This window comes from Canis lupus, chromosome 9 (genome assembly GCF_048164855.1).
Source record: "Canis lupus baileyi chromosome 9, mCanLup2.hap1, whole genome shotgun sequence".
Classification (NCBI taxonomy): domain Eukaryota; kingdom Metazoa; phylum Chordata; class Mammalia; order Carnivora; family Canidae; genus Canis; species Canis lupus.
In genome coordinates this window covers 66,391,977-66,418,247 of record NC_132846.1, presented here as the reverse complement: position 1 = coordinate 66,418,247, position 26,271 = coordinate 66,391,977, and positions in this window count along the sequence as shown.

Here is a 26,271-nt window from a genome sequence, read left to right as displayed (position 1 = left end):
GCATCACATAGGAGACTAGCGCCCTGGCCGTTTTGGAGAGAAGCTTTCTCCCTGTCTCTACCCCTCCTCTTTTGTGAATCCAACATCTTCTTTCCATGGCACCTGGCGCCTCAATTACTGAGCCCCTGAGGGTTCTGCGATCAAATGGTGCGTTTTCCTTGGGTTCCCCTTTTCAAGCCGTTAGATGGGAACCACCTCCATTTTGCCAGATCTTTCTTCTGCTTTCTATTGACTAAGTATCTCCTAACTCAGCTGCTATGGCAGCCTCTGCTGGTTTTATGGTTTTGTAGGTTAATATCTTTTTTTTTTTGGTAATACCTCTACTAACATTTTAAAGGGGTTTGGGAGAGGGAGGAGACCCATGGATGGCCCAGTGCCACTATGACTAAAACCAATATTTCTCTCTCTCTCTTTTTAGACTTATTTATTTATTTACTCCTGAGACACACACAGAGAGAGGCAGAGACACAGGCAGAGGGGGAAGCAGGCTCCCTGTGGGGAGCCCGATGAGGAACTCGATCCCAGGACGCCGGGGTCGTGCCCTGAGCCGAAGGCAGGTGCTCAACCGCTGAGCCACCCAGGGGCCAATATTTCCCTTTTTCCCTATAACCTCCCTTCTCTCCATATGACCTATTTGCCTGCTCCTGCTGCTTGTCCACCCGCCTGGAGTCATTGTCCGTTGTCCCTCCCTGTACCCCTTCTCCCTCACTGCCTTCTGTCTCCTCTCAACCAGGCCAGTGGGTCCCCCACAGCCTAGTGCCCCAATGCCACTGTCAACTCAGCATTGCCAGTCCCAGCGGGGCTCCAGACACTGTCCTGAGCCTCCCACAGTCCCATCCACTGGTCCTTCTACTTTCCCTCCAACTTCCAAACTTCCCTCTTCCCTCTCACCTCAAGCAAAATGACCCCCCTGCCACTTCACAGAGAAAAGCCGTGTCACCCACTGGATGGGGCTTCCCCATTTCCCATCACCCAGGCCCACACCATCCTCTCCGGCCTGGATCTCCGTTCAGGGATCCCCTCCCTCCCCAGTCTCTGCCCTGTAGTCCAAAGGCTCCACTGTCACAAAGCACCCTAAAGCCTGGCTGGCAGAAAGGCCACAGCAGGCCCCTCTTGTCTCAGCTCCGGGGGCCGAAGTCTGAGACTGGGTGTCCACAGGGCCCACTGAGGGCGCTGGGGAAGGATGAGAGGGTCCAGCCCTCTCTCCCTGCCTCTTGGCTGTGACATTTTCACTCCAATATTCATATGGTGTTCTCCCCTTTATAAGGACCCAAACATATTGGACCAGGCCCACCTCATCCTCATTCTGTCACCTGCAAAGACACTATTTCCAAATAAGGTCACATTCCCAGGTACAGGGCGTTAGGACCGCAAATCTTTCTTGGGAGACCCCAATCAATCTGTGGCACCCATGCCTCCTGCTGTAGGTTGCGCCTGTCCAGAGAGATCCTTCCCCTTCCTTTGGCATCTGGAGGCAAGCAGGTGCCCCACGATTCTTTGCATATCTTTGTTCCCCAGCCATGGAGACTTTCACATATTGGCAGCTCCAGGGCTGTGGGCAGATGGATGAACGGATGCTTTCCCCAGTGGGTCTTTACCCGGTCAACCAGCCTCGGGCCGTGTTAGTGACTTCGCTTTGCTGTCTATGCTGATAGGCAAAACGGAACCCACGGACCAGCAGGTGTGCAGCTTGAAAATTTAGGGGGTCAGGACATTTTGCTGAGCAGAGTCAAGTCTGGCCTCCTGTGCTCCACGGTGAGAAGGAAACGAGAGCTCCGTGTGGGCGACTGGCCTCAGCAGGTGGCAAAGGGAAGGTCCTGAGGGCAGCAGGGAGGGCTGGGGCCGTGACCGGGGGCCACTCCCGCAGGGCAGCCTAGGACGATGGCTTGCTCAACTGGAAAGCCCGTGAGGCCCGAGGGGCTCTGGGCTCCTCTGGAGGCTTGGCTAATGGTTCTGGTTCTAGGGAATCAGGGAATTGGGGGGCCCATTCCTGTTTGCCCCCTGCCTAGGGGCAGTCCTCTCACCAGGGGCCACCCCTACTAACAGGTGGTCACGCTGGTTGTCTTCCGTGCCAGCTCTCCTGTCGCTCGGGCTCACATGTCACCTCTCCAAGACACCTGCCTGAACACTCCATCTGCAGTAGCCCCAACACACATGCACACACACACCCCAGTACACACTACACACTCATCACACCAACACACATGCACTGCCACAAATACACACATAGGCACACACCCACACAAGCACACAGCACTCACATCACACCACACACTCCAGTACATACTACACACATCACACCATCCACGCACCCCAGTACTTACTACACACACTTCACACCATACATACCCCCTAATACTTAACTACACACATATCACACCACACACGCACCCAATACATATCACACACACAACACCCCCCCGCATCCTACACATACACACAGCACACTTACATAGACACACAACACTCATGTCACGTGTGCACCCCGCCTGCACATACCACACATACACAACACACTCTGTCCCTTACTTTCCCTTATATCCCTTGTGACTGACTCTCTTACTCTCTGCCATTCTACTGAGCACCCACTGTTTACTAGCATGCTGCGACTCTCTCCCTTCTAGAATGTGAGCTCCAGGACATCAGGGACATTTTTTGCCCTGTTGACCAGTGGATGCTGAGCCCTTACAACAGGCACATAGTTGGTGCTCAGTTAACAGTTGCTGAGAGGTTGGGCTGCCTCCCCAGGAGAGGTGGGGTCTCCAGGCAGACCCTTCCCCCCACACTTCACTGCTGTGCTTACTGCTGCCTTGGCATCTCTCACAACAGATGGACCAGTCTGCTCCCAGCTCAGAAAAAAGGCTTACATTGCAAGTGGAGGTCCTGAGAGGTTCAGGGAAGCCCCCTCGGTGTGTGTGGATTTCCCAGCTCCCCTCTCGGACACAGGGGTGCTAGGGTCAGGTGTCGGCACTGTGGTCTCAGAGGCACTGAGCATCCACCTCATCCATCTCAGAGGCTGCAAACCGAGGAGGAGGTGGCCCCCTGACCCCTGCGGGGGGGTTGACCAAACTTGAGGTGGGCTCCTGCCCTGGGGCCTGTCTCGGCAAACCCTCTGGGACTCAGGGCTGGCAGGCACCCTGAGTGGTGGCAGAGGAGGTGGGCTGCCTGGCCCACGTTCTGGCTCTGCTGTGAATCTCAAGCAAGGCCCTCGCTTGTCCTGGCAGCCCTTCCTTATCTGCCAGATGCAAATGGAAATAGCCGGCGGCTTGGGTAAGGACCTAAAGGCTATTGCACACATTGCGCCTGGCACACTCCTGTCATTTACTATTATCCCAAGTCCGAGATTAAATGTTCCATGGCCACAGCAGCAGCGGGCAGCTCCCAGAAGCGCCCTCCAGCACCTGTTGGGAGGGTGGTAGGGGGATGCATCCCGCTTGCTCAGCCAGTGGAGGCAGCTCTGTGCCCCGTGCAGAGGCCGGGTCCAGTCGCTGAGCTCCCTTCCCTACCCCCTCCCTGGGGTCACTCTGGGGCTCGCTTCCTCGATTTATTGCTCATTTAATTACATGCTCATTTACTTGAGAGGGCAACATCAGGACAGCTCGAGGCCTCTCATTCTTTGCCATACGAGGTCGTGGGAGCTCATGCACAGCTCGGGGACTTTGGCCATCTGCTCTGGAAGTTTCCACCTGGACCAGGGCCCACCTGAAGGCGCAGACCAGGTGATGCACCTTGAAGAAAACCATCGAGCCACTCGGGAGGTGTTCACCTTCCCACCCCCCACCAAAAATAAGAAATGATCCTAAGCTGTTATTTGGAACCTCTCTTTGGACAGAACTAGGCTCAGAGAGAAGCAGTAACGTGCTCCTGGCCACAGAACTAAGAGACGGGGGTGTGCTCAGCACTCGGACGCCAGGTCCAGTTTCAAAGCACCCGGGTGGGGGGGTCTCAATGCCCCGCTGGTCCTTAGCCTAGGATACCTGGCGTCTGACTGCAGCTCTGGGCAGGTGCTAGAAGAAACTCCTTCCAGAGTAGAGGCAGAGCCAAAGGCTTCTGTGCAGGGCATCGACTTGGGAGGGGACCACATGCAGCAGGAGGAGGAGCTGGCGGGAGGGAAACAAGGAAGCAGGAAGGACGGTGTGAGTGTGTGGAGCTCAACTGGCCACCGGGTACCGGGTGCCTGTCACCTGGAGGACCTTCTAAAGAGAATTGGATTGTGTCTCCAAAGTATCTGCCACAGGGACAAAAGGGAGAAGCATCTCCACCATGGAGAAGCACCTCTCCCATGGGTGGAGGGCTTCCCGAGGTGTCAGCTCCTCCATCCTATTGGGTTGTGCACCAGGGGGTGAGGACTGGGCCTTCTGCTCAGTCCTCTCTTCTGCTTTCTGATCTGAGAAGAGAAAGAGAGGGGGCCTTTGCCTGAAGTCTGTTGTGGGGCTTGCAGTGACCCAAACTCATGGGTGTTCCAACAACTGGACCCGTCACTCCTGAGGGTGACCATATAGACAGGACACCCCTCCCTCAAAGGCGTTCACCTATGTCACATTACATGGCAAGGCGAACTGACTTGCAGATGGAGTTAAGGCTGCTCATCAACTGACCTTAAGACCTTAAAATAAAGAGGTTTTCCTATATTCTCTAGGCCCAGTGTAAGCCCCCGGGTCCTTACATGTGGAAGAAGGGGGCAGAAGAGTCTGTGTCAGGGGCATGCAGTGTGAAAGACTCGACCGGCCGTTGCTGGTCTTGGAGATGGAAGGGCTACGAGCCCAGGGATGCGGGCAGCCTCTAGAATCTGGGAAAGGCAAGAGGATTAAGATGGTGATCCAGGGGCCAGGGGCCCGGGAGGAGGAGGGTAATGAGACACTCTCTGCCTTCTTCTTTTGTGGGGCCGAGGTGAGCCAAGCTCCCCTGACCGTGCCTCGGCCAAGCTTGGGGCTGGCTTGTCCCTGTAGGTCAGGCATAGAAGCCACCAGAGCAGCCCGCCCATGTGGCTCCCTGTGCCTGGGCCAGTGCATTGGGCACCCACAGACCCCTGTGTCCACAGGTTGGCAGCAGAAAGTGAGGCTGACGGCTGGTTGTCAGTGACGAGGTCTGATGCCCACTGCCGTCTCCACAGCCAGGTGAGAGGGATGTCCCGTTGGGGATGGCATCTTGCATGTGGCAGGACCATGGACGGAGTGTGAGGCCAGTCTTCTCGGGGCCGGGTCACCTTACTACCCCCATCCTGTTCTGAACCCCTTCCCCTCTTCACCCAGGGCCCGATCATCCCACCGCGGAGCTCAAACGGACTATGCTGTGGGAGGATTTGGTCAAGGTCGAATGCCACACAGGTGGCAGGGTTACCTTTTGGAAAGAGGCCCTGGCCCGCCAAGGTCTGGGAGCCCAGCTCTTCCATCTGAAAAGGAAGCCAGCAGGGGAGACGACTGAGGCCCTGCCGGCAGCTCCTCTCTGCACAGGATCCCCACTCGGCAGGGCAGCCTGGGTGGCCAGACAGTTTCCGTCTTGGTGAGGATGGAACTTGGGACACCAGGGAGCAGATGGGAGCCCAAGGCTCTGATGGGAACCGTGATCCCTGCCACTAACCTCTGTGTTCCTATTCTCCCTCCCTCCCTCCTTCCTTTTCTCCTCTCTCTTTCTCTCCCCCTTTGAATCTGAGATCTCCCCTTCAACTCGATTTCACACGTGTTTGTTCTGTCCCTACGTCTCACTGTCTCCTCCTCATCCCCTTCTTTTGCTTTTCATTTTGCTCTTCGCTGTTCTAACTTAGAAGTCAATCCCCATATCCCGAGCAGCACACTTGCCCTTCTTAACCATCCTCAGACAATCTCAGATCTTTATCTTGACCTTCCTCCCCCACCCCCCAGTCCCATCAGAGCTGTGTTTCATTCCCTTGGAGCCCCAAATCTTAGCTAGAAATTAATAGCTCCGTTCAGGACTCCTGAATGATTCTTAGGTACGTCACCGGGGGAGGGGGAAACACTGTTTTCCCCCGAAGCCCAAGTCCTACAGCACCTGGCGAGTGAGCTGGGTGGAGGCCTGCTGAGCAGCGAGATTCTTCTGGGCCTATGGTGTGCCCTCAGGGGTCTTCCCTTCTGGGGATTGAGATGACAACCTTCCAGGTTGGCATCTTCCAGGTGGCAGGTGTGTTGGTTAGAGGGAGGACTGCCCTGAGCAGAGGAGCCTCTCCCTCCCCGAGAGCGACTGAGCACATAGAAGTCTACCTGTCGTGCACTCGGGGAACAGTCCCGAGGAGCGCCGCAGGGAGTGGCTGTACTCCACACAGTCATTCAGGGACCTGGGTTCCTAGTATGAGCTACCCCATACTCGCTCGGTCATATTTGTCATCCACATGGTTGGAGCTGGGTCATTGCCAAGTCTGGGTTCCATCTCATGGGAAGAGGAAAGAGAATGTGGAGGAAGCAGTCCTTGCCACTTAAACTCCAGACCCAATAACATACATCACATCCTATAACATATACGTCACATCCACGGCAGCCTGGGGAATGAAGTCTGCTCAGGCGTCTTGCCCCAGCGACACCTGTCCATCACTAAGAGGTAAGAGGAACCGATCCAGGTGGACAGCTAGCGATCTCGGTCACACGGGACAACAGAGAAGCTATGGCTCTGACTCCATCACCATCCTCTGCCTTTTTTACTGGGGTGGGGAGCTCACGATTCCAGCCATAGGCTAGTCCAGTCGGTGGCTTCTTTGTATGAAGGGCTCAGGAACTCCTTGGGAAGTCACTCACCCCACGGGAAGAATCTGTTCTCACTGGGTTCAAGGCAAAAATAGCCAGGATAAGGGGCAGAGCAATTCTAGGCACAGCCCGCTGTCTGTCCCTTAGATCTGTGGTTCTGGGTCAACCCGCAGACACACGCTCAAGCCAGAGAGGATGTGCGAGGGCAAGGGGGGGTCAAAACCTAAAGACTCGCCCCGGGCACAGGAGAAGGGAGCAGCTTTGGAACAAGCCCTCTGAGGCGCAGTCTTGCTGTTCCCGCCCAGCGCTCACACCCACGGCTTCCAAGAACAGCCCCTCTGATTCTCTTTGAGGGGCTCCCATGGTCCGCAGCATGTGCAGTTTCCAGGGGTCTGTAAATCAAGCAGTAGATGTGTGGCTGAGTTGGGAGGATCAGAGGATCCTTTCCAGGAACTTGACCTTTGAGTGGGTGGATGTGAGGATGGAGCATGGTCACGGTGCTTTGGTGTCGAAGGGCATGTGAGGGCATCTAACCTGTTGGTGATGTGCTGTTTCTTAACCCAAATGGTGGGTCCGTGGGAGGCTGGTTTATATTATATTCTTTTAAAAATACATATATTTTATTTATTTGACACAGAGAGAGAACACAAGCAGGGGCAGGGGCAGAGGGAGAGGGAGAAGCAGGTTCCCCACGGAGCAGGGAGTCTGATGCAGGGCTCCATCCCAGGACCCCAGGATCATGACCTGAGCCAAAGGCAGATGCTCAACCACTGAGCCACCCAGGCGTCCCTATTATGTTCCTGACACCATACTGATATATTAGGAATATAATCTCCGCTTCCCAGCTTTATTGAGGAATAATTGATAAACATCCCTGTAGGGGCTTAAGGCATGCAGGCCAATGGTTTGATTTACATATATTACGAACGAATGTCACGTTTCATATGCTTTTGGTCACAAAAACCAGGCAGCAGCGGCGGTGGGCTGACTTGTCCTGCTTAGGGAACTCTGGAGGGAGCCCTGGCCGGTCCCTGGTGCTGGAGGCCTCCCCTGGCTGCTGCACGTCCTTCCCCAGACTCAGCTGGCATTCTGGGAGCTCTCCCAATATCTCTCCTTTCCCTTGTCCTCGGCCTCCCTCTGCTCCTTACAGATGCCACAACTGGTTTCTGTGGCTTAGAACCAAAAAGCCAGGCCTGAAACAAAGGAAACGGGACATGGGCAGCCACGCCCATGTCACAACCAGTCCCCGTGGAGGTGACTTTGTAAGCTGCTGCTGGGAGAAGGAAGGTTTGGTGGGGAGAGTGGGCAGCAGAGATTCCAGGTGTTGGGAATAGCATGTGCAAAGGTCCGGGGCCGTCCGTCATTGGTAGGACGGGAGGAAGAAGGCTTTTTTGAGGAGTGAAGGTGAGCTTGGTGGGGCCTCGTGGGGGTGGTTGGGGGATGGAGGGCCTCAGGGCTGAGTCTGGGGGGTCGATGAAGGGGGCAGGTGGGGAAAGGCCTTGTAGGCCATGGAAAGGGGTTTGGAGTTTGTCCATGGGTCAAGGAAAGACACTAGCAGTTCAGTGTATGGGTATGTATGTGCGTGTGTGTGTTAGTCACTTTCTATATATCTTATTGATTTTGTTTCTTTTTTTAAAAAGATTTTTAATTAATTTATTTGACAGAGAGAGAGAGAGAACAGGTAGGGGGAGAGGCAGTGGAAGGTGGAGAAGTAGGCCCCCCCGCTGAGCAGGGAGCCCGAGGTGGGGCTCGATCCCAGGACCCTAAGATCATGACCTGAGCCGAAAACAGGTGCTTAATCCACTGAGCCACCCAAGCACCCCTTGATTCTGTTTCTTTGAAGAACCCCGACCAAACCAGATCTCTCTTTATTCCCCTTCCAGGACCACTTTCTCCTCTTTCATGGGAGCCCCACTTCTGCATGGACCCGCGCAGCCCTGGCTGCATCCATCACCCATTTGATCCCCAAAGTCCCGTGAGGCTGGTTCCAGGAAGTCTATTATCTAACTGTGAGCAGCGTAGTGGTCAAGGGCATGGGCTGCCGGGTCCGAACCCCAATTCTGCACCCCACGTGGGTGCGTATCTAAACTGCTTGTGCCTCAGTTTACTCATCTGTAAGGAAGGGGCGATCTTGTGAGCACCCACCTCACGATCGGGGTGAGGCTTGCGAAACCTCAGCTCTCCGTTTTACTGAGGGAAATCTGAGAGCCAGACAGGTGAAGAAGCTGCGTGCTTCCTCTGCAACTTCGAGAAAAAGCCGGTGAGTCCTTCCTGACCTCGTAAGGCCGCAGTATGCCTGTCTGCCTGCTGCATAGGACCTGGCCCGCTCACCGGGAGGCGGCAAGCAGGGCCGCTTGCCCTGTGCTCTTTGTGCCCTTGTGTGAAGGCAGAGCTGTCCCTGGAGAAAGTTCTGGAAGGCCAGTCTCTGTGAGGCATGGCAAGCCTGAGTGGCCACTGGCTGTACTCCCCAGGCGCTGGCCTGGGCTCTTCTATTGCCCTTTCCAACCTCCCACAGGGGGACCAAATTATACTTCTGACTTATTACAGAACCACGTGCCAAAGCCAGCGGCCACCAGCAGCCACAGGGCCTGCAGAGCCAAGGGCACAAACCTCTCTGCTCAGGAGGGCTACTGCCATAGGTGAGACTTTCTTTAATTGGTCCAATAGACAAGCCAACCTTAAGCCTTAGACCAGGAAAAAACAAAACAAAACAGAACAAAACAAAACAAAACAAAAGAACTTAGACCAGACTCACGCTTCTCAGGTTAAACTGGTGAAAAAAAAAAAAAATCCCTCTGCCCTATAATGTCTGGTGACAGAGAATCATGTGGTGTGACTATCTGGGTTTCAGCCTGAGTGTCACGAGACTGAGGTTTGCTCATGCCTTCTTTCATTCCCTACTCATTCATTTAACTGGTGTTATTTATTTATTTATTTATTTATTTATTTATTTATTTATTTAAAGATTTTATTTATTTATTCATGGCAGACACAGAGAGAGAGAGAGAGGCAGAGACACAGGCAGAGGGAGAAGCAGGCTCCATGCAGGGAGGCCGACGTGGGACTTGATCCTGGGTCTCCAGGATTCCACCCCGGGCCAAAGACGGCACTAAACCCCTGGGCCACCGGGCTGCCCTAACCAGTGTTTTTGTTTTTGTTGTTGTTGTTGTTGTTTTTCCTAACCGGTGTTTTAAAAGCACCTAAGCTCAAAGCACTGAGAGATCGCAGTGAACAAAACAGGCCAAGCCCCTGACCTCACGATGTTTATCTTTCACAGGGATGAGGCTAAGAATAAATAAGAATAATACAAGCTAAGGGCACACTGGGGATGCCTTGGAGGCTCACTGGGTTAAGTGTGGGCCTTTGGCTCAGGTCCTGATCTCAGGGACCTGGGATCGAGTCCTGAGTCGGCCTCCCTCTTCAGCAAGGAGTCTGCTTCTCCCTCTCCCTCTGCCCCTCTGCCCCTCCGCCCTCGCTCGTTCCCTCTTTCTCTCCTTTTCACTAAAATAAAAAAAAAAAAAATCTTTCTTCTTCTTCTTTTTTTTTTTTTTTTTTTAAGGTAAGTGTACACTAGAAAGAGTGATCCTCAGGGTCTGACGAGCCAGGGTCAGGGGATGTCAGCTGTGGCAACAAATCATTCTCAGAGCCCAGGCCTGATGCAATGAGGGTCTGCTTCTAGCTCACTTAATAGCGCAATGCAGGGGTAGGGGAGGCCCTGCTCCCCCAGTCTTTGAGGAACCAGGCCCTGGCTGCCATGTGACCTGCCTGCCCCCAGAGCCTAGTGTCCGGGAGCCTCCCCTGGATCCTTGCACTCAGCCGGTGGCCATGGCTTGGACTATACATGCGGTGTCTTTTTTTCTGTACGCTTTCAATGTTTTCTATAGTGAGAAAATAAGTGGCAGTGTTTTTAAAAATTAGGTAATTGATTTTCCTTAGCAGATTTATTTCCATTAAGACATATCACAATAACAAAAAAGATGCCCACCCAGTGGGACACTTGACAACAGCCTTCTTATTAGTAGAAACAATTTCTCACATTCATGATCCCAGTTCTTTACAGTTTCACAGTTTGCATATTTTGGTTCCCATTTCACTTACTCCCTCAGGAAGCTCTGGTCCCACCCACTGTCCGCGGGGTCCTGGTAAGATTCTAGGTGACAGAGAGCAGCCATTCACCCAGGGGCAGTTGGGTTGATTGGACATTCGAATGTGCATTAATAAGTTCAGGAATAAAGTCATGAATAAATTTAATGAGTTCCTTTCCAGGGGCGCCCCAGATCACAAAGGGCCCCACGTGCCATGCGGTGGGGTTTGGGGTTTGGCCGGTCTCCTGTCGGCCCCAGGGGACCGAAGCAACAGCCTATGGCCATCAGCCTTGCTTTCGGAGCTCACTGCTGTGACTACTGGTCGGAGCTGGGTGAACACGGACGTGGGGGTTCTGGGAGACCTGGGGACAAAGAGCCCACCCAGGGCTCCTTCTAGAACCTCATCCCTTAGCTTCTGGTCGGTTGGGCTCTTCAGATGTTCCTGCTGTGTCATCTTCAAGCGCTCAGAAGCACTGGGGATCTCCCCCGATGCAACCGGGAGCAGCCCCGAAGCTCTGCAGGCAAACGTGTTTCGGATTCTTCTTTGTGTATCTCAAACATCAACAAAGCCATGTTTGTCAGCTGTGGTCGCCTCTCAGGGGTGAGTCAAGAGGTCCTGTGACTGGCCTGCCCACGCGGGACTTTCTGTGAGTAGGCGGGGTGCATGCACATATGCACACACACAGATACGTGCACACACTCATGCACACACAGACATGCACACACTCTTACACACACAGACACATGCCCACACTCACGCACATGCACACAGATACATGCACACAGACACATAGGTACACGTACACACACACAACACATGCACACACACAGACTCATACAGATACACACATATTCACACAATACAGACACACACAGATACATACACACACACATGCACAGACACACACAGATACATGCACACACGCACTACAGACACACTCACACAGATATGTACACACCCACATACAGATATATGCACATACACATACAGACACACACATACAGACATACACACACACACGGATACATGCACACACTCACGCACATACAGACACACACGCAGATACACGCACACACACGCATATGCATACTGGACTCGAAGATCTGCTCTGTGTCCTGGCTGTGCCCTGATCTTCTCGTGGCCAGCCACTTACCCTACTGGGAAGGCCAGGGCCTTCTGAGTTCATTTCCAGTGTTGCGATTCCACAGGGGAATCCCGTTATGGATAAAATATCATGTTTGCAAAAACTTAAACGGTGCTTGGGGATCATTTAGAAACCTTCCAGGAGAAGCACAGGGGCTGTTCTCACTCACTGCTTTCTAATTCCTGCCTTAAATCAAATTGAAGCCATGATGTGCTTTTTATCTTCAAAGCTGGTTTGAAAACTTGGGGCAGCTCCTGGTAAGAAGGGAATTTTGAGTTTACGTGCAACTGTGTTAACTCTTCCAGGTCCGTCGTAGTCATTTCCCACGATTCTGCTGCCATAGCAACCTTTCCTCTTACAGATGGAGAAACTGAGGCCCAGGCTGCGGGGGTAGGAGGGTCAGGCTAGTGGCAGCACCAGTGGCAGGACCCAGGACTCCTGACTTTGTGTCCGTGCATCCCCTTCAGGGAATCCAGTTCAGCCAACTAAACGCCTCAGACGGCAGGCACGTTATTTAAAATCGGCAAATCTTAGTTTTGTCCTTTGACAGATCGGGTGATTTCTAGTTCCTAAGGCTGATGTTGGTTGGGATTAAATAAGATGATGAGTATAAAGTACACAGCCCAGTGCCAAAAAAATAAGGAAAGTGCTGGAAAAAGATTAACTTTACAAGTATTGCCCCAATGTCCAAATAAGGAAATTGAGGCTCAGAAAGTTTGGGCTTCTTGCTGGGTGTGGGACATGAGTCCGTGTCCCCACATGTGCTATTTGTGCACAGGGACAAAGAGGATGCACCTCTAGCTCCTTTCGGCAGGAGTGTCACATGTCTCAGAGAGACAGAGGTCCCTGGGCAAGCCCATAGGGAGCAAGCCGGGCCCCCAGGGGCCTGCGTGAGGGCAGAAGCAACTGAGAGATGGACCCAGAATGAGACCCTGACCTTGGCCACCTGGACCTTAAATTGCTAGAGTCATAAGATGTGGCAACCAAAGTGGTCTCAGTCCCCACGAGCAGGACGAGGAGGCCAGCACGGAGCCAGCACTCCAGGATCCTCCTGAGTGGAGGATCTAGATCTTTCTAGAGCTAGAAAGCAGGCTGTTGAGATGCCATGAAAATCATCTTGGGGGTGCGAGGTTGGGGTTTCGGGGCAGAAGGGCCCTCTGGAGACTCTGAGCTTGTAAACTGAGGGTTTCAGTAAAATTTCCCCAAATCCCCGAAGGGCAAGGAAGCCTGGTTGACCACTACGTTTTGTGGGTCTCAAGCAGTTAGTTGGTTTTCCATAAACCTGGAGAAACAGCCCTGAGAAATTTGCCTTCACCTGTCCTGACGCAGCTCCCTGAGCTCTGCGTTCCGGGACCAATCCCACCAATGCTCAATGCCCCATCCCCTCGGCCTCTGGCAGGACCTGAGCCTCCTGGGTCCCCCAGGACCACCCACCTCCGCAGACGCTCTGCCCACCTCCTACTCTGACCCCGGCAGCACCTGCCTCTCCTTCCTGTGCTTAACCAGGTGAGCCACCCAAGCGCCCCCAGAGGTGGATTTTTCCTATCACGTGCCACAATCTCAGGGTCTCCTTCCTGCACGGAGCCCCCAGGTCCTTCCAAGCGCACCACCTGTCTTCAGGACACTTGTTCCTCCTCGTGGCCGGCACTCTCCGATTGCCCCTTTAGTTGCCAGTAATGTCAGTATGTGGCTCACTGACTCCCCAGCACTGTGCCCTTCAGCGCTCTTGGCATGTGACTACCCATCTGTTCTAGAAGCAGAGCCTGAGACTGGACCCTTGTTCAGCTAATTGCTTGGAGAACACTCCCAGGAAAAGGGGAGCGAGGTAGGCAGGACGGGCAGGTGGGAAAAAAGGCGAAGTGATAAGGCCATGTCTGCTGGAGACCAGCGTCAGCCCGACCCCAGGGGAGCTCTGGGACATTTGCTGCGTGGAGGCTACTTCCATGCTCCAGGGGCACAGGCTCCGTGCCCGCCATCTGTCTCCCACAGGCTGAGATCTGCAGAGCACTGGAGCCTGGGCAGCCTCCCACCTCCACCCCCGAGAACCTTCCAGTCGTCTGATCTCAAGGGGCGGCCCATGACCTATCCCGCCACCCATCTCAGCCACCCATTCTGATCTTGGCTTCAAGCCTCCAGCTTTCTGACCACCATCTCCTGTTCCAGCTCACCTCCTCCTGAAACTTCTCTGCCTCCACCGTCTGCCCCCCCTCTGCCTGCACCTGGAAGCTGATCAGAGCTGCGCAGACTCGTGCGACGGAGTGGCTGTCCTCCTTTCACATTCAGGAGCAATGGACAGTTGCATTAAATCCATGTGCACTTTCCCAGAAACCTCCCTAGTTTATCGCTCCTTCGTTCCCTATGTCTTCCATGTGGCTTCCTTCCCTCCCTCGTGGCTGATGATCTGATCTCAGATTTTATAGAGACCGTAGATGTATCTAGATGAGAACGCCCTGTCGCCAGGTCCCAGCCCCCACGTTGGTCTCCGCATGCCCCACAATGGGAGCCATGCCCTGGTTTCTGTCTACGTGGCTCAGGATTTCACCCCCTGCCCCCACCTGCTCAGGGATGATATGCTTCAGTAAACTGTCACCTGTCTCTCTCCCATCACCCATTCTGCGGCCACCACGGGACACCCAGTGGCGGCCTGGGAAACTCCCTGGACCCCACGCCCTCGTCCATCCACCACCCACTCTTCTGCTCCCTTCCCAGCACCACAGAGTTGTCCTGACTGGTCAGCTCCACTTTGTCACCTCCTCCTCTAAGCCTTCCCAATGGGGCTGCTGTCCCCACGATTCCCCCTGAGATGGTTCTAGGTGACCTGCCATGGCACCAAAACTAATGCTCTCCTCCCTCAGCCTCCTAATGCCATTTGATGTGACTGGTCACATTGTCCTTCTAGAACCCTCTGTCTAGGCTGCCCAGTCCAAGGGCTGTGGCCCCTTTACAGGGTCCTCCTCCTGCAGCAGAGGCCGTAGGGTTGGAGCGCCCAGGGCCAGCCCTCAGTCCTGCCGCCCCCGTCTACACTCGGGCAGCCCATGTGCTGACCTTGAAGTCCCTTCTTCACTCGAGACTTCTTCTTTAAAAAAAAAAGATTTTATTTACTTATTCGTGAGAGACACACAGAGAGAGGCAGAGACACAGGCAGAGGGAGAAGCAGGTTCCCTGTGGAGATCCCAATGCGGGACTTGATCCTAGGACCCCAGGATCACACACAGACCTTCTTTCTGCCCCTCATCCTGTGGTGCTCTCAGGGCCTCTCAGGGCCTTTACACCCCTCATCCTTCAGTTCTGGAATGTTCTTCCTGAGATCGTGGTGTAGCTGCCTTCTCATCAAAAGCCACCCTGACTCCCCAGGCTGCCAGGCACTCTCCCCACGAACCTACATCTGGTTTGCTTTGCAGGGTCTTACTTACATGTTTGGCTCTGCGCCCCTAGAAGAACGTGAGCTCCTTGGGGACAGAGCTCTGAGGTGTCTGCAGCCAAAGCCCAGTTTGGAGGAAGGTGCCCACACACAGCACATCTCGAGAAGGGTTTCTTGTCTAGCAGAGAGGTGCCCAGAGGCGATGACCAGCCTCACAGGGTGAGCAGAAAAAATAGTGGTTAATGGGTTTGTTTTGGAGCTACGAGCCATGAGTCAGATTGTGTCCACATGGGAGGGAAGAGGCTGCTGGGACAGACCCCACGGAGCACGTTGTGGGGGCTGGCACAGGACGGGACAGGACACAGGACGGGGTCACAGAGGTTAACAAGGGACAGGAGTGCTGCCAGAGGTCTCTGGGCCCTGCCAAGGTGCTTTCCTTCAGGGCCGAGAATGAGGGCAGCCACTCAGAGCTGGAGGAAATGCATTTGTAAGGGCCTGTCTCCTGCGGCGCCCGGATGCTAAAATGCTTGAACAAACACTAACCCACCTTCGCATTTAGGACTATGTCTGATGACATTCCAGAAAAGGAGGATCAGTACTGTGAGGCATAGTCTGGATAATCTGCTCTTCATCAGATGCAGCGAACTGACTCCAAGAAGTCAACACTCCTGGGTGCCCACGGTGTGTGTCTGCAGCTAATTGGGGATCAACATGGGAGTGGCTGGGTTAGGAGCTGGGCCCGAATCCAGCAGAATCGCCTCACAGACGTGGCCCGCTGATCCTTATCTGGAGTCAGATCACAGGCTTCCTGGGTCAGGCCATCAGGCCAGGACAGGGGAGTCTGAGGACAGGCACGTGGGGATGTCACAGAAGACGCTCCATCTAGAATCGGATGGAGAGTGGTCGGGGGTGGGAGGACCCTAGGGTTGATGGACCCGAGTTGGGTCGCTGAGCAAGCTTCTGGACTTCTGTGAGCCTCAGTTTTGTCATCTGTGAGGTGGGGTTAGCTACTCTCAGAATGCCCGACAGGCAGACAAAGCTGCGGGCTTCAGGCACCCGCAGAGCAGGGATATTCAAACACGCCAAGTAGGGGGGCAGAGACTTTAATATTTCAAATAGTGGTGCAGACAGCCAGCAGGGACAGGTGAGACTTTCTTACGCTCCCTTGTGCTTATTTTAAGGCTAACTTGTAGCACTTTGACGGACACATAATAGATGCTCAATAAATGCCCCTCTTTCCCATCTGTCCTACCTTCTCGGGGGTGAGCCAGAGAGACTTCACCGAGCTGACTCTTTGCCTGGGGGTTCTGTGACATTGTTCTCAAGACAAGAGCCACATCCTCTGTGTTCTGCATCCCTGGAACTCATGTGCACGGTCGTCAGCGAGGAGATCCGGCTATGAACAAAGTGCTTGTCCTGGAGACGGTAGGGGGGTGGTCTACACCTGTGCTAAGTCGATTAGCAGGTGGATTTGCGCTTTGCCAGGTGCCTGGTGACAGCATGTCAGGCTAGAAAATAGGAGAGTTTGGGGCAGATGGGGAGTCTTAGGGTGGGAGGGACATTTGAGGAGCGCCCCAGAGGAGGAGAGGGAACAAGCAGCACTCTGGGGGCCCAGCTTTGCAGATGGAAGAACAAGCAGGAAGGTCTTAGCACGGGAGGGCCTGGAATGTTCAGCACGCAGCAGGCAGTGGGGTAGGATCAGAGTAGCCAGGCAAGTGATACACTTAATCTTTTATTCTTGGCTGGACAGAAGGAGACCTCTGGAGGGTTCAGCGCTGAGGAGCAACAGCTCTGACTATCCTCTCAGAGGATCACTCTGGCTGCTGGGTTAATAACAGATGGACGTAAGCCAAGTGCGAATGGCAGAGAACAGTTATGAACATTTTGCCACAACTCAGGGGAGAGATGATGGTGGCTTGAGGTGGAAGGTCACCAGATCTACAGGGATTGCTTGCGATAACCAAAGTTGAGCTCAGCCAATGTACATGCCAGCCTCGTAGCGTAGCTAACATAGTAGCTGCCCACTGGACTGATGTGTAGCAGGTGCTTGCATTCCATCAGCGTGCCTGCAGAATCTGGCAATGAAAACAACTGACATTTATTAAATGCCACTATGTGCCAGCCACTGCCAGCTTGAGTAGAACATGGCTCAGAACCAGAGCTACTGGCAGGGAAACTTCATTTCATGGGTATTATTAACCATAACTTTACTAAGCAGATGCCAGGGGTCAGGGACAGGCTGAGGACACGTGTGGCCGATGCAGTTCGGCAGATCCAGGTGGTGACCCGAGGGATCCAGGATGAAGTAAGGCAGGCACCCCACATGTCACCGGTATCTTAGCCCACTGGCTCCTCACAGGGATGGTGCTCTGTGCCAGGCAAGGGGAACAAAATGGAAGAAGCTGCAGACCTTACCCGTGAAAGTGTTTCAACCCAGCCAGGAAGAGATGCTCAATGCTCCCCGGGAATACTCTTTTGAACATAAGTAACAGAAAATCCAGCAGAGTCAGATTCAAGTGAGAAGGAATTTTAGGGTCTGATGTCACCAGAGTCCAGGGGTATGTCTCGCTTCGAGAGATGCTCGCAGGATGGCACCAGAACCCCAGGACCTTGGGGACTATTGTGGGGAGGGGTGGATCCCCAAAAGGCTGTGACTGGAAAGAGAAAAATGGGTGCCAGGTGTCTGCAAGCCATCAAAGAAACTGCAACGGTCAGCTGGACTCCAAGCCTAATTGCAGATATCATCCAAGAGTCTGTTGGGGAGGGAGAGATTGATTCTGACTGCACGGTCAGCAAATGGTTGCAGGAAGGTAGTGTTTGAGCTGCAGCTTAATGGGGTGTTTCCGGCCGGTAGAGCAGGCAGGGAGAGGGGTGTGCTAGCCCAGGGTGGTGCGAGCCAAGGGGCAGAGGGGTGGGGGTGGGGGTGGCCCGCCGCCTGGGGATTGGGAGCCAGCGTGTGGCTGGAGCATCAGGGGGCTTAGGAGCGAAGAGAAGAAATCAGCTGGGGCCGGACTGTAGAGGCCTGTCGTGTCTGCTTGGACTTCCTCTTCTACGCGATGCAGGGCAACCGGAGGCTTGAGGACAGGGAGACGATGTGTTTGTTCTCTGCTCTGGAAAGACTGCTGGAGGCAGCATGGATTGCAGACAGGCATGGAGGGCAGCCTGGCAGAGAGCGCGGTTGGCGGAGTTAGCCCAGGTGGAAACGCTGGCCCAGGAAGCCAAGAAGTTAGACTCCGCAGGACGCAGGGACCGGCTAAATGTGGGAGCCGTGCAGAGGGCAGCCGAGTCCTTATCGAATATCCGTCCATTCTCCTCTTTCTTGTCCACAGAAATTGAGTTTCGTTCAGGGCAGCACAATGCCTAGGGACTGCTCGCCTTTCCAAATGCCTTGCGGTGAAAGGTGGAATGTGACCCAGCTGTGCCAATGCCGGGGACACGAAGTCTACAGGCGAAGCTATTGCTCCCTGTAAGAAAAGGAACACGCTCAGTGACATGAACCTTTGCCCTGAATCTTCCCCATTCTTCCCGCTTGGGATGTAGTTGCAATGCGTGGAGGTAGGGCAGCCCTCTTGTGACCATGAGGACGAGAGCATCAAGGTAAGAACGGTGGAGCAGGAGCCTACCAGGAATCTGGATTCTTTTTTCTTGATTTTAACCTACTTTTTAAAATGTTATATACAGTACAATTTTCATTTTTTTTGCACACAAGTACACGAGTTTTATCACATGCATAGGTTCATGTATATAGGTCTGTGTAAACCACCAAACCTAGGATATAGAACAATTCTATCACTCTCCCAAGTTTTCTCATGCTATCCCCCCCCCCCCCTTTTTAGGAATCTGGATCCTTGATGGCTTCTTTGAGCTGCAGCTTAATGGGGCATTTCCGGCCGGTAGTGCAGGCAGGGAGTGGGTGCACCAGCCCCACACTGCCTGCCTCCAGATTTCATGTTACACGGCACAAATAGATGCTTCTTTGATTAAGTCACTGTACTTGGATCATGACACATTATGGCTCAAGCCAATCTTTTTTTTTTTTTAAAGATTTATTTATTTATTTATTTATTTATTTATTTATTTATTTATTTATTTATTCATGATAGACATAGAGAGAGAGAGAGGCAGAGACACAGGAGGAGGGAGAAGCAGGCTCCATGCCGGGAGCCCAACGCGGGACCCGATCCCAGGACTCCAGGACCGCGCCCTGGGCCAAAGGCAGGCGCTAAACCCCCGAGCCACCCACGGATCCCCGGCTCAAGCCAATCTTAATGTTAGGAATGACTTTGGAAACTTGAAGAACCAGGTGGAGAATTGATGTCATTAGCTATGACTGGGAGCTGATTTGGAAGGATCAGTGTGTTAGGAAAAGAGCCCCCCCTCCCCCCGCCCCGAGCCAGGCCAGCCTGTGGCCAAGTGGGGTCCTGGGTGAATCTCTTATCCGGCTCAACTCCTGGATCCCCAGCTATGAATTGGGATTTTAAAGCTGAATTTATCAAGAAGACCAGAAATAACCGCTCTATTATATAAGGTATCTGATACATGCTTTGGGTTCCCAGTAACTTATGGATTTGTTTTTGGGGTGTCGGGAAAGAGAATGCCAGCCTTGCTAGGGATTTAAAGTCGAGATCAGAGAAGCCAGCACAGGGAGGGCGCTGGGAACTCTGGCCTGTGTATTCCAGCCTAGGGGACCACCTCTCAGCTTCTCACTGGATGAGGATGACCCTAAGCCAGCGGTGAGGCTGGTGTGATTCCTGAGGGGTAAGCCCCCTCCTCTTGTCCAACACAAGTATGCTGAGGGCGGAATGACGTACAGACCAGACACAGAGATGACTAACTATGGGGTGGTCAGATGTTTGCGGGCTCATCTTTGATATCACATTTCGTGCAGCAACATAAACTCCAAGGAGCAAACACATGGAGCTGACCAGCAATGTGTTTATAATAGTTGTTGGGGAGGGAGGCGACTTTTATTCAGGCATTCCATGGGGTGACTCAGCTCTCATTCAGCCCCTCCACTCAGGCCGCTTGCTGGACCCGGGAAGGCCGTGGGCAGCAGCGGTCTGAGCACCAATGTCTTGCAGGACCACGGTCTCAGGGGGTCAGGGGATCCAAGGGTCAGAGGGGCACCGGAAGCGATCTGCCCACTGGAGTGGAGTGCCTGGCCCCTTCTCTGCCAAGATGTTGTTCAACCTCTGCCCCGATGCCCCCAGAGATGGGGACTCCACCTCCCCAAGGACGCCCATTCCCCAGGACCCTGGGTACAGGGGGCAGGTCTTATCCATCTCCTACCCTCAGAGTCCGGCACAGTGTCAGATTCCAGAATCGTCCATCCCATTCTCTTCCACCCAACACCAGCCTTTACTGAGGCTCAACTGAGCTAAGCCAGAGGGTCTCATATGAAGAAATCCCAGCCCCGGCCTGAGGGTCCCAGCATCTAGGGAGGGAGAAAGATGGCAAGCAGGTGGTGACAATATAGTGCGACGGGTGCCACCAAGGGGGTCGTGCAGTATAATTGCTGCACAGGCACTCCCGCAGGGCACACTGTGCTCTCACCTGGCATTGCGAGTGGGGGCAGCATGTGGAGGCTGAGGTTAGCAGAGATTTCTCTGACTCCTAGCATCGGGATCAGATCGGCTGGAGCCCCCACTTCTCACCCTGGGGGAATTCAAAGCTTTTTCCAATATTTCTTGGGGATTCAATTTCCCATGGATGCCTCTGGCCCCAAGTCCTTGATTCCATCATATTCGGTTCCTGGCTTATCTCCCTGCCCCACATCTCACCTGTGTGTTGAACCTGACGTGGACCCCGGCTCCCTCGGTTTCTGCAGATGAGTCAGCGGACACGAAGCTTGCGCCACGTGTGCACGAGCACAGGTTCGAGACTCCCCTGAAGCTCTGTGAGGAGGGGTGGGTGTGCATTGCAGCATCTGTCCCCTGGGCCGCGTAGAACCAGCGTGTCCCGTCCTTTCCTGAGCAGAGGGCTGGGCCGGCATCACGTCCTCGCTCTGTGCCAGCGTTTCTCTGTGCTAGCCACTTCCCGTCGTTGGCTACGAGGGCACTTGCTTCTCAGACTCATACTAAGTGCCCAATAAATCGTACGCTTGGGTTCGTGTGTGTGTGTGTAGTTGTGTGTGTGTATATTTTTGCTCATTTCAGACATTTGCCCAGCCTACTGAATATATTTTCTAAATTGAGAAAAATCAAGAGAAATGATATTTGCATTACGAGGCTCCCCCTCTCTGCCGTAACTGTTCAGCAGGACGTGTCCAGGTCAACATAACTTAAGAATATTTTTATTAGAAAGAGCTTCTTAGCCTTTTCATGGCCTTGGGATGACTGATTTCTTTAAACATTTTCAAAACTTAACTTTTCATGCTTACGGATTGTCCCACCTGGGCCTGCAGTGCAAGGTGCAAAGGGATTTGTCTGTGATGCCTCTGTGGTCAGGGGTTTTGGGCTATTCTCTTGCGGCCAGATTTGATGTGAAAGGGACAAAATTTTGCACGGTCAGAGGGCATTTCTCGAGAGGGCCTGTGATTGGGCTTGTATTTCCTTCTCCCTTCCTGTGACAGGCAGTTGCTTACCACTCGGGTCAGAGGGGGAGCTTGGAAATGCTGGAGGCTTCCATCCCCCTGGGAGTCTGCCTTTGAGTCCCCACAGCCAGAGAAATGAATGAGTCTGTCCCTCAGCCTTTGTCACTCATGGCATGCACCCCTGCTGACCCCTACAATTGTCCTGGCTCCCGGGGTGACACTGGGGGCAGGCAGGAGGCCCTGGTAGGGAGAGCAGAGAAAGCAGATGGCTGGCAATCTGCCCTGCCTTCCCACTGTCCCTCTTGGCCTTGGGGATGCATGCGATGTCCCTTCTGCTTTTCCCCAAGGACAAGGTGTGGATTTGAAGAGCTGGAATCAGTAACATGGCAACTGGTCTTTATTCCTTCCTTGCTTCCCAAGGGACGCAGGGCCCACTATTGTCCCCTCGAACTGAGGGAGGAGACGCGAGGGGTCAGGAGAGGTGGGCCTGAGCCAGCTCTGCTTTATGGTCTCAAAACAAGGAGACTGTGCTGCGTGATTGAGTTCAGTGACTCCCTCCAACTAATTCCCTCCTTCCTTAGTCCCATCTCATTTCTAATTGTCCCTCACAAATCCAAGGGCTCGTCAGGGCCAGAAGCTTTGCAGGGCTCATCTCGAAGTTTAGAGCGCCCAGCTTTGGGCCAGCCTCCAGCAAAAGCTCCAGAGATCCAGCAGGTGTGGGTGGTATTAGATTGTGGGCCTGTAGCCCTGTGGCCTCTGGGGGATCCTGGCGAGTGAGGAGTCTCTCCCAGCCTCCCTGTAATGGGATGAGAATGTCCATCCAGTAGGGTTAGTGGAGCAAGGACAAGGGCACTGGTTTCCAATCGCTACATAAGAAAATATGCCAAACGTGGTGGCTCAAAGCAAAACCCGTTTGTGACCTCAAAGTCCTGTAGGCCAGAAGCCCAGGCCGGCCAGCTGGCTCTCTGCTTTGGTTCTCCTAAGACTAGGACCAACGTGTTGGCCAGGTTGGGTTCTTGGCTGGAGGCTCTGGGGAAGAATTTGCTTCCAGACTTATTCTCATTGTTGGCTGAACCAAGTTCCCTGCAGTTATGGGACCAAGGTCGCCATTGCCTTGCAGGCTATGAGCCAGTGGCCACCGTCAGCTTCCAGGGGCCACCACATGTCTTGGCACATGTCCCTCGTTCTGTTAGGAGCAATGCTGCAGGGAATCCTTCTTGTGCTTCGCACATCTCTGATTTCTTCTTTTGCCTCCAACTAGAGAAAACTCTCTCGAAAGCACTCAGGGCCAGGCTTCCTTCCCACCTCATCCCAGATAACCCCTGCAAAGCCCCTCCACAGCAGTACGTCGGTTAGTGTGATTGAATAACCAGGGTGTGGGATGGGAATCTGGGGCCATCCCTAGAATCCTGCTAATGTCAAGTGCCTGGAAGAGTAGCTGGTGCACAGAAGGTGCCCAGCCTCGTCAGAGAGCTGGAAGGGTGGTCCTTCCCCTCACTGGGCTCATGTAGATCACAGAGGTGTCCCTGTGGGTATGGAGATTCCTAGAAGCTGGAAAGCACAAATCCGAAGCATTTCCTCCTGGATAAGGTAACCTTTTTGCAACCATGAGGAAAAAGCCAAGATTGTTACAGAAACGAAGGCCCTAACATCACCCAGCCACTGCATCCCTGGGAAATCACAGAGCAGGGTATGGAGGGGGATGGTGGTAGGCTTCAAGCAGGGGAGTGACTTGACCTGGTGCAACCAGCTTGGCTGCTGTGTGACGGATGGACTTCAGGGAACAAGAGTGGAATCTGAGAGACGAGGATGAGGTCATTGTGTTAGTCCTGGGGATGGAAACCAGAGTGAGCGACAGAGAAGGTGAGGGAAGGGAAGTGGTGGATTGTAGGTACCTAGAATAGCTCGTGGGAGGGAGGGAGGCTGGGGGTAGAGGGTGCACTGTGTCAGGTGGGAGATGCCGGGGGGAGAAAATAAAAGTGCAGGACTCTGCACATGGTCAAGTGTGCAGGTCCGGGGCAGAGGAGCAGCTATTCCCTGCGAGCCAGCCTCTCCGAGAATCCCAGGAAGAGTCTGCAGTGTGCATTCTGGAGAGGGCCAGGGACTCGGCACGTTTAAGCAAGTGCCACAGAATGACTTCTTCCCCTCCAGCTCGAAAGCTTTAGCTCAATTCAGGTCTAGTCCTTAAGGCCCAGAGAGGCCACAATTTGCCCAGAGCCATAGGCCATTTAAAGGCCACCTGCCAGGACACCTGGGGGGCTCAGTCAGTTGAGCATCTGCCTTCAGCTCAGGCCATGATCCCGGGGTCCTGGGATCCAGTCCCGCATCGGGCTCCCTGCTCAGTGGGGAGCCTGCTTTTCCCTCTGCCTCTGCCCCCCACTACTCATGCTTGCTCCCTCTCTCTCTCTTTCTCTATCTCTCAAATAAATAAATAAAATCTTTTTAAAAAAGGCCACCTGCCACATGGTTTACCCATCATATCTGGCTGCCTCCCACAGGAGCTTGTTCTCCCACCATTTGTCCTTTAGAAGGGCTAAATGTTGCTTTGCTAACACATGAAGTTCACCTCTAAACTGTAGGAAAGAACAGGGGCTTTCTAGAGATGGAGCTTTCTGGAATTTTGTGCCATGCCTGAGAGATGATGTCCTAGGGGTCACGGGTCTGACATCAGCAATGCAGGCATATTTTCATCATGTTGCCACATTCTTTCCCTCCTCAGAAGATGGGGCCTGGGAGGAGCAATTAAAAGTGGAAATGGGGATCCCTGGGTGGCTCAGAGGTTTGGCACCTGCCTTAGGCCCAGGGCGTGATCCTGGAGTCCCGGGATCGAGTCCCACATCGGGGTCCCTGCATGGAGCCTGCTTCTCCCTCTGCTTGTGTCTCTGCCTCTCTCTCTCTCTCTCTCTCTCTCTGTGTCTCATGAATAAATAAATAAAATCTTTAAGAAAAAAAATTAAAAATAAAAGTGGAAATGGTTTGTCCAGAAAGAGAGCTGTCATGCCCAGCACTTCTGGTGCCAAAGCGCCTGGCCGAGGAATCTGGATGAGCACTCAGTTGTGGGGCAGTTCCTGCATGTAAAGAAAACTCCATACTCGGTGCTCTGGCAGCCTCGGGGCTTATAAACGCCGTCCCCTACCTCCAGGCAGTGTGTGTGTGGGGGGTGGCGAAAGTCCAGACCAGAGAGGTAGACAGCCTGGTTCTCCCGTTTACAAGCTGTGTGACTTCAAGCAAGCTCCCTGACCTCTCTGAGCCTTGGTTTTCCAACCTCGAAGCAGAGGCGATCATATCTGTCTCATTAAATTAGTAGGAGTAAGCCAGCTGGTACATCTGAAAGCAATTAGCAAAGTGCCAGGCCCTGGTAGGTGCTCAGAAACATCCCTTTTTTCCTTCCCTCCTTCCCATCCAGCTGCACACAGCGAGGATAACTACACTTGTGGCCTGATGGTTTCCCCAGAACCAGGTGCCCCACACAAACAGCACCTGCGGTATCCACCTCAACAGACCCTCAGGTACACTGGGAAGAAATGTTTCCAGCTTTGTGCTCAGGCTCACCCCTGGATGGAAGGGTGCTGTTGAAGCAGCCCCAGAGCCCCAGAGCCTCTGTTCTTCAACCTGGGTGTCCCAGAGATGACTCAGGTGTCCAGTGCACCACTGACCCCCGTCCTAGGGAGAGAGACTCATACAACCTGACCTGCCCTCATCAGCAGCCAGGACAGATACAGGTGTGAGGCCAGCACAGGAGGCTGGTCTTCACCTTCCCCCTAATGACGTGGCTCCCCCAGATCTGCTGTATTGTTTCCTGCCTCTCTTGCTTTGCTCTGTTCAGGCCCTCTTCCCACCTTTATGTGGCCAGAAAGCTCTGGCCAGCCCTTACGAGTCAGGAGGACATTGTCTTCTCCACAAATAAGGTCCCTCATCTGAAGAGTGGGCCAGCATTTGTCCTCTGGCCCCCTGTGACTGTGCCCGTGATCTTCCCACTGCACCGTTGTCAAGTTGTCTGGTTCACACCAGCTAGTCTGTGGGCTCCTCTGCACAGGGACAGGCTCTCATTCAGCTCCATCCTGCACGCCCGGCCCAGAGTGTGGCACAAAATAGCCTCTCTGGGGATGTCTGTAGACACGAACCCAGCTGCACTTGGCCTGCTGAGGCTGATGTCGAGGCAGACAGGCTCGCTGGAGTCATTGCCCTAATGGGTTAGAAACCTGATGATGAAGTTTATTTCTCATGCTTATGAAATTAGAGACAGCTTGCAATGTTGGGAAAAGTATAAGGAGAAGAAGAATGAGTAATACTCTCTCCACCCGGAGAGAATTCCTGTTCATATTTGATTCATTTGCTTCCAGGCTTCAATTCTAATGCATTGTTCCATGTCGTATTGTTTGCCAGAGTTGTAATCCCTTATGTATACAACTTGGCAGGCCCTGTTTTCCCTGCTTATTATTATAATATCATA